The 12,204-nt window shown below is 33.2% G+C and overlaps 1 protein-coding gene across 5 annotated transcripts in view; it reads right to left on the bottom strand.

The window, feature by feature from the left end:
- The window catches only part of DGKB (diacylglycerol kinase beta), a 389,721-nt gene that overhangs the window by 137,329 nt on the left and 240,188 nt on the right, over positions 1-12,204 (bottom strand). The gene's annotated exons all lie outside the window — the stretch shown is intronic.

Below are 12,204 nucleotides of genomic sequence, written 5' to 3' on the forward strand. Positions count from 1 at the left end.
CTATTTGAAATCCATTTCTTTATTAAAATTGAGTGACAGATTCACCAAAGTTACTTTACATGCTATACAAGTTGATATTTCATAGGGAATTCAATAGCTTTCTCTAAAACTGGGTAGCAAATAGGAATAATTGCTAGAAGACTCTCCATTTGCTGTATGTCAGGATGTGAAATCATGTGGGGAAATACTGCTTAATATAAAAATATATATTTTAAATTAAATATTTTTATCAACATTTTAAAATTAACTAAATTATGCTAATAATATAATCAAATAACATGTATGTGAAATGAAATAGCCATATGAAATACTTATATGTGTATAACATTTAGAAGAGGATCAATCCATTGTGCTGGTGGGAGTTCTTGAAAATAGAATATTTGGAACTGATGCACCAGATTGGTTTTCAACGCATTTTTTTATCTCATTTGTAGGTATGAAGAGAATTTTTTCATCGATTCAGATAATGTAATTTTTATTTCTCATAATAATTGTTAAAACTTTACAAACTGGGAATTAATCGTTAATTTGTCAATGTTTGTATTAAATGAATTGTGAGAGTATGAAATCTACCAATTTTTGAGTCTTGCAGCAGATAGTAAACACAGAGAAATCCATTTGGATCATGTCTTTGTAGTTATGTCTTAAAATTCTGGATGCATATGAATATAAATATAAGAGTCCAGTTAGTAAGAAATTTCAAAGAATTCCAGTTTCCATGCAAATAACATTTGAGAAAAACTACAAATAAAACTGTCACTATAACCAACTATCATCCACATATTAACTTCCCCACCTATTATTTACCAACTTAAAAGATTATGGAACTATAAAGACTAAAAATTTGAGAGAAATACTAAATTCAATATAACCCTACATCTAACAACATTTTAAATTATTTGCAAACAATGGGAATTAGAATTTGGAGGAAAAGCCCCTAAAATTAAATACTTAAATTATTTACTAACGATTCCAAACATGACTAAAACTTTTGTTCAAAATAATTTTTATTTAAACAAATCAATGTTAATCTAATTCACAAATAAGCAAGCATTTAATGCAGATATAAAGGTACCCACTAGTATAAACCATAGCTTCAACATTTTGTGTTTTAAAAAGTTTTGTATTTACTAGAATCTTGAGCAGGGCACGCACCAGAGAAGTGACTGGTCCAACCTTCAATGTTTGGTTTACTAACTTATGGGTGCTTTGAAAAGATAAATATCGAACTTTAATACCATTAAATTCAAAGGTAAAATTGTTCAGATAGATTGACAACATATAAATAAACTTTTACAATTATAAATAAAAGCAATGCATGATTCATAAAATTTTACACACTATCTACTTAAGGGTGTAACACAGTATAAAATTTTTAGGCAAAACTTGTGATCACTGATCAAATTAGATCAGTTAGAAGCAACATTAAACGCATTGACTCCATCAAGGTACTCAATTTTTTTTCTGAACTAGTTATGTGGTTTCTAAAGACGTACATAGTTTGCTGCTTTATGCAGATTGCATAATTATTCATGTATTTTTCTGTCATATTTAAGAACGGAATTGTCATTCAACATTTCACAGTTCTGCAAGGAAATGACAACAAAATTCCCAAGCGAATGGTGTTAGTCAACAAATGCCTTATTGTTCTGTCCTGTTATCCAAACTGTCATCTGAAACTTTCAGTGCTGTATTCTCAAACTGCACTCATTTTTAATTTAAATTTATTTTTATGTGCAATTTTATCCACAAGTATCCAGGTGATCCCACAGTTCTTGGAGACCGATGATATAAAGCTGGCAGTAAACCCTGAGACAGCACACTTCTAAATAATGGCTGCTAGCTGAACTAAAATAATAACTCTGTTAACTTTAGAAAGACCCATCATTCATACTTTATCCCACATTAGATGCGCCAGCATTAGAAAAGTATATTTGTTAGCTAGTTTCATATGAAAAAGAAATGAAAGGACTATTGTAGTTAACTGTTCATTTTCTACACACTGAAGCATAAGACAGACCAAGGCAAAATGAATAAAGGAGTAGAAGCATTTTTGAGAGAAACTAGGAAACACTAATCAACGACTAACTGTCTAATGAATGAAATGAAAAGGCTAATGTGCTTACTCACGCAGAACAAACGCAAGGCACAAACAAGCTAGGGATCAATGCCCACTGCAGATGGCAAACAGGCAGTTGTTTCCATGCAAGGTTGATTTGATCAAAATTTTCCCTTCCCTGAACGCTGTCTGACTCCAAAATGAATCAACTGACTTAATGAACAGAGAGGTAAAAAAAGTAATACACCCAGATAATTTTGACAGGCAAAGCACAAGACAGGAACACAACAGGTCAATTTCACTAAAAAAAATTGCTGAAGAGCTCCTTTTATTGATGGAAACTGCAAACCAGAAAAGTAACTACACACATATAAGCTCAAATGTAGGGGAGCTGCTATGGCTTCCTTCAGCTTATACTGCCCAACTGTTCTTTCAAATCCAAAGTAGAGTCCTTAGATTCTCCAGCACCAAGGATCTCTTCTCAGTCCTAACTCCCCACTACAAAAACCAGCCCATGCTGGCTCTGCATTAGGACAACAAACCTTTGCTTTAAGGGAAAAAAAGATAAGAGAGGAAAAATCTAAACCAAAACAAACAAAAACCACCACCCAAGAAACTACACTGACTTTTCTGTTTTTCAGGCGTCTGTATTCTTGTACTTGTTAAGACAGTACCACATTGACTGGTCTAAGTAAATTAAAAGCAATGGGAAGAATTGAAAGTAATAGCAACTCGATAGCGAGTAGGAATGTAAGTACTGTCTCCTAAGAGCTGCTGGAATTACCAGACACCATCCCTGAATCTTGAGGAACAACCATTAGAAGTTTCCTGGCTGAGGAGAGCAAAGAGCCCTTAGTTGTGAGATTTTGGCTACATTTATAATACAACTGATTTTAGCAGACTCCATTCATCCATTTCAAGTAGGGGGAACCAGCCCAACTTGTTTATACACACGACTGTTGTTGGAACAATGGAGAAATTATTTATTTTTTGTGTCAAAAGCTATACTAAAATCACCTAATTAACTATACAGAAACAGAGTAATGGTATGGTAAACCAAATATAGTTTTCAAAATATGCTGACCTTTCCTGGTACCTGATATTGTGAATGGCCAGAAATATGTGAGAAATTATTTTTGTATTTTACTCTAAAACTGGTATGAAAAAGAAAACCCAGTAAAGCAAACTCACATGCTTCATGATATTACCTAGCAAAGAGAATAGGATTTTTAAAGAACAATCATTTGACAGTCAGATACTGGTATATAATTTATATAATCTCTCAGATTTACATTTTAATTTTTATTAGTAAACTGATTTGCTTTCTGGCCTGAAATACAATTTTCCAGTATTGCTATATCTGAACCTAAATATTTTCCAGTTTTAAAAGTAACACACCATAAGTAAATGCAAACACACCCAAAAATGGCAAAAAAATTATTATTAATAATAATAATCTGAAGAGAAACAATATTGTCAAGCCTTTTCCAAGAAGAAAGGAGGAGTAAGGTCTTAGGGCATAACTTTAAAATTAAACCACCTCCTTTCCTTTCATCCACATTTCAGTCACAGAGCTCATTTTATACCTCTAATTATAATATTTTTCACCAAACCATCCAAGAATTAGGATTTTTTTCCCAGGAGCAGTTTTGCATCAGAATCAATCTTGGGCACAAAGTAATGCTGAACACAGAGATTCTACAGCAGAACTAAGCAGCCAATTAGGTAATTTTGTGTTTCTGAGACTATTATATGAATACTTGAGTTGCACAGTACTATTCTAAAATTCTGCATTTCTTTTTTAATATATACAATATTTTTAGTCATTCAAATGCCACATGACAATAGCCTACATGATAATTTTTCTTAACTAAATTCATAGTACCAATCAAATCTGAAAGAAACTGCCACATTGTGTGCACTTTTATATGCCTTTCTTGTTTAGATGGTTTCCTACTACTGTAGCATTTAGAAACAAGATGAAAGAATGGGTATTTGAAGAACAGAAAACGCAGTTTACCTCAGTTTAAATTCTACAAAAGTGAACAGACTCTTAAAAAAATGTATCTTTATATCACACAAGTATTCAACCAGGACATTTATGTGGTGAACACGCAGACATATACACATATATGCACCCTTACATTTGAACCTGTTCAGGCTCTGCAGCAGCTGGGCTATCCTTATACCTCACTCAGGTTTGTTTTAAATCCTGACAGTGAAGATAAGATAGAGAACAGACAGAGCATATCTGAATCTACTCGTAGGAAATGGAAAAAATATTTTAATTGAACTAGGACATTTCTCAAAGTGACCTGCCAAGAAGAAAAGAAGCTTAAGTTGCTACACCTCTTTAATACCTTATGATTGACTTACACACATATATATTCATCTTTTTAATGGGTATTAGCATTACCGGAAAGCAATCTGAAGCAGTCTTTTCAGAGGAGTAACCTTATACATTGTGAATAACCTTATAGAAAGATTAATGCATTTAATATATGTCTGTCTATAAGTTTGCTGTGATTAAAATTTCCATTAAATAATAATTTTTATGCTGCTGAACAAACAAATGACCAGTGTGCATCTTCTTTGGATACAAATGGTCTGATTATATTTTTTTTTTTCCTAAGATGCTTCTTTAATTAAGGCTTAATGGATCCACAAGGCTAGGAAGCTTAAGGGATAATTCAGCAACCTGTAATCTTTGGATCAGAATGCAAATCTAACCTGAACAACCAGTTAGCTCACATCAGTTATTAATATGGTATAGTACAGATGTACAAAAAATATCATTGAAGATAGATGAAGAAAGTTTGCTGTGGTGGCTTAAAATTAATTTCTAGATAACTATTTACTAGAAATTATTTTGTAGATAAACAAACATCCTCACAATTCTGCATTCTACTTTCTGTACATATATACAAAATACAAAAACCAGAAGTACACCCTTCATTTTAGTATTTCCCACCCCATAATAAAAATCTTAGATAAACCAATCATATTGAACCATTGAATGACCAAGTCTAGAAAAAGGCAGTCAAGAAGCTTAAAGTTCTGCCTTGTTTGAATCAAGCTGTCAGTTCACATTTGACTCCCAGGTTTTAGACTAAATGACATTAATTAACCTGAGAAGGAAAAGGGATTAAAAAAAACTTTATTAATACATTAGTTTTTGGTGAAAAAATAGTTATTATAATTGTATTTCTACTGATATTTTGGGCCTGTATAGATGAGAAAGATGGTAGTTTGAAAACATCAGAGCAAGAAGAGATTACAAGTACTTCTTAAAACAGCTTTACTAAAGGATACTGGTAATTCACTTTTTTAAGAAAAAAACCTGAGAACAAAAATCTGAGAAATTCTGTTCCTGGCTTTTCAAAAAGAACACAGAAACTGTGAAGATAATGCTATTTATTTTGTCTGTGATATACTCTAATGGTCAAGTTTAAACATACTTCAGCAGTACATGTATTGCTAAGTCAAGTGACAGTTCACACTATAAATACTCATTTAAACAGGCAGTATCTCAAAACCCAAGACAGAACATCAGAACCAGAGTATTTATAAATGATAGACAAAAGAACAGAGGATGGTCTATCTGGAAATAGTAACATAAAATTTGAAACAGGTCTAAAAACGTAAGCATATTTCATCTTTTCATTTGAAGTCAGAATTCTGTTAAGTTTCTGGTGATTCTACACAGACACAAAATGGAATCCAGTTTGCCAAAAAACCCCCGTGTTTGTGCAAAAAAACTCAGTCACTCTTATGTTCTGCCTGTGCATAACTCTACAAATTGTGGGCATGTACAGCCATTGATGTCTTTGGCATTTACTATTTATAAGTTTATATGGGGTGACCACACGTTCCAGCTGTGCAGGGACCAGCCCTGTAAAATAACCCTCTGTACCAGTATCTCAGGGACTTTCTTTGAGAAGCTATTTTGAGTTTTAGAAACTGACAATACATTCCTATGTACCTATATTTTTAAGTCATTAATCAAGTGCAAGACTGAGAGGCAAGACAAGCTATTACCTGACCAGATGTGTCATGTGCCCCACGACTCAATGCAATGCAGAGGACATGTACCCTGTAAGATGATCTCTGCTGAGGATACACTGTGCTACATCTTCCCTTCTTTATATTTGGTCACCCTAAATTTACTGTAACTAGAGAAGAGTTCTTCTAGATCCATGCTAAGTGTTTATGTGGTCAGTAAAAAGAGAAGGAGAAAAGTGATCACATGGCAATTAGCCAACATAGCCATATAGACAATGTATTAAGTATCTTGTATATTAAAAAGATCTCTGTGGTAAACCTTTAGTAGCATTTCTGATAACTGCTGATCGAGAACTATGTTGAAATAGCCCCAAATTATCCTGCAAAATGAGTTTGAGCAGAGCACAATCAAGGACATAGCTTAGGCTGAAAGTCAATACAGGCAACACTATGCAATGTAATTGGTCCTTACTTTAGATGTTCTTCAGAGAAACACAGAAATGGCTCACAGGTGTCTTCAATAAAAAGCACAGAAACAAAGTTTACATTAAAAGCCCATCTAGCTTGAAACGAACAAGACTTTCATGCCCAGCACTTCTGCAGTTCTTAGGAGAGAAAAGTGAATAATTAGCTCAATTACTAAGGGTTTTTTTATGAAATACTAATTAGCATCATATTAAAACTTAGAGAAAAAAGAAAATTTGGGATAAAGAATAACTGCTTGTGTAGTGTCTTGAAAAATTATACTCTGATTTTTCAAACACTCTTATAATTTAAAAAAACCCCAAACCACCCCCCAAAATCTCCCCAAAACAAAAATAAATCCCTTTGAGTATTTTTATTCTGAACACTGATTATGTTTGCATTAGAGTAGTATCCCCAGGGGCTGAATGTAGGCCCTTAATTTCGGTGCCTAAACTGTCAGGGTGATTTCCCTATCCTCCCAGTATGCTTAAGAGTTAGAAGAAAGCCCTTTGGAAAGACTCTCCTAAAAGGCATGTGGACATGTTTCTGCTCTGAACTTATTTCAAGATCTTTTGTTAATCACACATGAAACTGAGCACACCTAGCTTCTCCCATTTAAGAAGGTATGCCTGAAATGCAACAGTTTGAGCAGTCTTCTGAAATACTCGATGGGGTGCAAGCCAAAACTTGTATCACCACCCATTTTATACACTCATTTGCTTGATAGGGATCAAATAATAAATGTTCACCTGACTTCTCCCTAGCAACTTCCCATAACTTGTTAGTCAAAGCCTTGGCAACAGAGTCTTATAATTTTAATACATATTTATGCTATTCATTTGTTTCCATAGCAGGTATTTATTTTTATAAGAAATATGCAAACCACTAAAACATCTCTCATTGATTTACACTCTGAAAGAATATTTTTCTCTTAATTGAAAAAGGTCACTGTTTTCCTCATTCATTATGTTTTCTATTTGAAATTTAAATTTTTGCATTACAATATTATTTATTATCTTTCCTATTGGACAAACAAATATTAATTTATAAAAAACACCTCTAACATACTCATAAATTAGGGCTAGATGTTGGATTATTTATCTACAGACATTCACTTTCTCTCTCTGCTGATTTACGACAAACTTTTTAAGATCCTCTCCCTTACATCTTTCATATAGCCTGTTTGTTCTGTCTCAAAGGTCCAGAAGTAACTTTGTTAACTTTTGTTTAATATCTGCATTTGCTCTTGTGTGGCATCAATCAAAATAGTTTCTGAATCCTTCTCCTTTATTTTCTTGCTAAGGTGTACATGGATTCTAACTCCTCCCTCTGTGGAAGCTCCTCCGAGCTTACTCCCTCCTTTCTCCTCTAACAACACAGGCCACCTCCTTGTACCTGTAAGCACCTGAGATCCAGTTCAGACCCTAAGGATTTGTCAGTGTGATGTAGCTGTGGGAAGGCAACAATACCAAAATGGCAGAAGAGTTATATATCAAACTGAGACAATATTTAACAGTAAGTCTGAAAATAACTGGCCAACTACGAAGCTTCCGAGAAAGAGCTAGATTCACATGAGCTACTCATGCCAAGTTTACTCCCACCACAGTGGTTTCTCTGAAAAGGTACAGCAGAAATAAAATTAAATTAAAATAAATTGCTTGTAACAACATTAGATGGAAGAGATTACACCCTAGGAGATCATCTTGATCATATACTGGTTTTACTACTACTGTAATCAAATATTTAACTTAAAAGATGAATATGTATTGGTTTCCATACACAGTGAAAGTGGTCAGATTCTTTTTTGAAGTGCAAAACCCAATCACATGCTACGTGTCAATGACCAATATTTTCATTAAAAACAAGGAGCTAATAATCTCTGAAATATGTCAGCCCAATGACTTAATAGAACTAGTTCATATGAACAGTGGCCCGGGCTTTATTTAACTTGCTCCCAAATTAAATAGCTCAGGCTTTACAGAAACAGCTATCTAAAACATGAAATAGACTAAAAAATGGAACTACATGCCATTTTACTGAGTATTTAAGGACTCAAAAAAATATTCTCTATGAATAACAGGAACCTGCATTAAAAACAACCTAAACACGCTATGGCTTAGAGAACAAAAAGCCTTTTCTGGACTTAATATTTATTTGGATATATGGAAAAGTGTTAAAATATGTCAAAATACAAACGTGTTGTGGAAGATGAATTCAAATTTTAAAAAATTAATTCACATATATTTTCCTTCCAAAACAAATCAAGCTTTTTCTACAGCTGCTTTAAATAAGTAATTTAGATATGCAAAATACTTTACAGTGATGATCTACCCAGTGCACAACGTACAAAGGTTATGCAGTAACTATTTTTGTAGACTCTGGGCATTAAAAGACTTTGAGGTTAAATATATTTATTTACACCATAGTAAATAAAGAGGTAATAAATAGAGAGGTTCTGTTATGTGCAATAAAGGGAATAAGTTACAGACTATTATCAGAATATTGATACTTAGGGACAACAAAAACCTTGTTCTTTATTGTAATAAAGAAACTAATAATTGAAAACAGTAAACTTTTTTTTTAACAAAATAAACATGGAGTTGTTGAAAACGGTAGACCAAAAATGGTTTCTACTGAAAAGGAAAAACACCCAGCAACTTTACAAACTATGAGTTATGCATTCCACTCTTGGTTTATGTAAAAGTGTTTACTATTAAGCAATCCTACAGCAAAATAAAAAATAACATTCTTGATGTCGTCAGAAACCCAGGAAAGTGCACTAAAGTCCTTTGCTATAATTTATCATGCACAGAATTTTGAACCCAAGAAATAGTAAACTGCTTTCAAAGTACTGAACTAATCCTTCACAGAGGGTCAAAGAAATGTTTTTTCTGCCTTTTCACATTCCAAGGATACAAATGTGCAGAAGACTAGTGAAAATGTCTAAAGTAGTGTAGTGAAACTGAGAAATTCCTTAAATTTTTCTATCAAAAAAATTCCCCCAAGAGTGCACTTGCATAATGCTTTTTGCCTAACCATCTGGACAGACTCAGTGCGTCATGGTTGTTTAGCAACTTAGGGCTTTCATGGTAGCTTTGAATATATTATGCCAGTATCCTATTCTCAGCCTCAAATTGTTTGGGAGGATTCTATATCTGCATAAAAACTCTTTGCATAAGACCCATTTACTCAGGATTTCCAATACATAGGAGGTTTTCTAGAAGGCTAAGTTGTTTACACTAAATACTAGGTATAATTCCCCAAATTAATGATCTACTGTACAAATTTACTCCCCAGGTGATCGAACTAAGGGTGCAGACACCTGCAGTGCAGAGGCAGGATGAGCAAGAGTAAGTTCAGGAGACAACTAAAGCATACAGTCAAAGTTAGGTCTGCAAATTTTCACTGTAAACAACATGAATGGGGCAGTTTCTCTGAACTTTAGGCCAGACAGTTATGCTATAAATGTATTTTACAGATGGAGAACCCCATCATTTTTTGACAATATATCAATTTGCTTCATGAGAAAGAAAATGCCAAAAAAAAAAAAAAACCTTTGGTGTCATGAAAGCATAGTCAAATCACCTTTTCATTTTTTACCTTAAAAAACAACAATACAGTAGGCTGAAAGCTGCTCCTAGATTTTAATAAATTTGCAAACCAAAGAGCACCTGTTTGTAAAGTGCTGCTTTACTCAACTACTTAAATAATGTAATCAATACTAAATGACAAGCTAGAATTCCCAAATTTGCAGCACAGTAAGCAGACACTTGTCTTGCTGATATTTGTAACAAGTAATCCTTATAATGTTAGCCAAGACAAATGCTGTTAATATTAACTTTTACTCAAGCATAAATATCACATCCATATGACATCAGATATTATCTCAGAGTAAGATTATCTTAATGTTTGCAACTATTTTGTATAATAATAGCATTAATAAAGGCAATGTAAACCAGTTAAATCCTACTTTTACTACTGGGTATTTTTTTGCTAATGAACAATCAAAACCTATAAAACATATGCAATTTAAAGATCAGTGCAAACAAAATGTTTCCAAACATTTGCATTAGTTTTCTTTTCGTTTCAGTTACGTACATTGTATTGAAAGGCACTTCCTAGCCAGAAGAAATGTACTATTGAGACACTGTTTTAAGGAGGACAGATGTAACACACATTTCAGAATCACAATCACAGACTACTCTGAATTGGCAGGGACCTACAAGGATCATCAAATCCAGCTCTTAAGTGAATGACCCATACAGGAATAGAACCAACAACCTTGGCATTATTAGCACCACGCTCTAAGCAACTGAGCTAATCCCAGTTTCCTTCTGATAAAATGAAAACTGCCATTCAAATTGTCGTTACTTTCCAAATAAATTAATCTATGTCAATGTTCCTCAAAGAGGCATTTCATAATGGCCTTTATGTATACATTATCTGCGACAACAATTCTGTTACTGGAATAAAAAGCATTTTTTTCCCTTAGATTTCTTTTAGTAAAAATACTTACACTGTTCAAAATTATTAAAGTATCATATACACCAATTTCAGTGTTATTGCACAAATTGTAAATTATGCTTTCAGAATTATGGATGGAATTTTAAAAGGCTTCAATTTTTATAATCTTTTGAAAGGACAAAGAAATCTATAAAAAACCCAAGATTACAATTTCAGCATTTAAAATCTACACAAAATAATTCAAACAAATGTTATGACATTTAAGATAATGAAACCCTTCATTTATGCCAATGTGTCCTACTTCACATGTAAGGAGTCAGAACAGATGTCCAAATATTGTAATGCCAGAGAAAAGTTAGGGCATATCTTGATTAATACTCTCAGAGCAGTCCATGGTGTCTCTTTAAAACTGGCATGAGTTACTTGAAAATAGCTATTCAAAATCCATTCTAGGAAACACAGCTAGACAAAGTGTTCCCAAGACAAAAGGAAAACAATAAAGCTCTGTATAAGCCTTTTAGCAATGTAAGCTGCATATTATCGACAGACCATTCATTGCAATCAACAAATGATTAATTGCAAATTTGTTGCTAAATTGACCAAGAAAAAGACAAGCTTCAGGGTACTGTTAAAGAGGAAAAACTTATGTTAAAAATGATTGGAGACTTTTTGTAGTGAATTAATTCTAATCAATACTCTTGTTGACTGCACAGTGGAATAATGACTTCCTTAAATAGCATATGTACCCATTATTGTAGACATTCAAATTAATATTTAACCTAATGCCTTCCTTTTTTTTTTCCCTCCTTTTGAAACAGCATTTTCTAATTTCACCTTTAAGAACAAGAGTCTACGATAAACAAATTTTTTGCGAAGTCTAATATCAATCATCTTGGGAGGCATAATACGCAGGCAAAAGAATTTAGAATACAAAAGTAATTATGTTTATTTAGAGTATTTACATGAAAGCCTTTTTAACTACAACTGGCATGGATGAAATAATAGGTGCCTTTAAGCATATCAGTTTTACAAACTTCTGAACAACTATGCAATCATTTTGTTTGGTGCAAAAGTATGATTTCAGAGTTTACTGGATGTCCCTTTTTCCTCCTTTTGTGGATGCAATCATATACCTAGAACTTAAACCTTTAATGATAATTTCATTCCTGTGATTGTCAATGTACTATCACAAAATAGGTATGAGGTACTGGGAG

The sequence above is a fragment of the Camarhynchus parvulus genome, chromosome 2, assembly GCF_901933205.1.
Source record: "Camarhynchus parvulus chromosome 2, STF_HiC, whole genome shotgun sequence".
Classification (NCBI taxonomy): domain Eukaryota; kingdom Metazoa; phylum Chordata; class Aves; order Passeriformes; family Thraupidae; genus Camarhynchus; species Camarhynchus parvulus.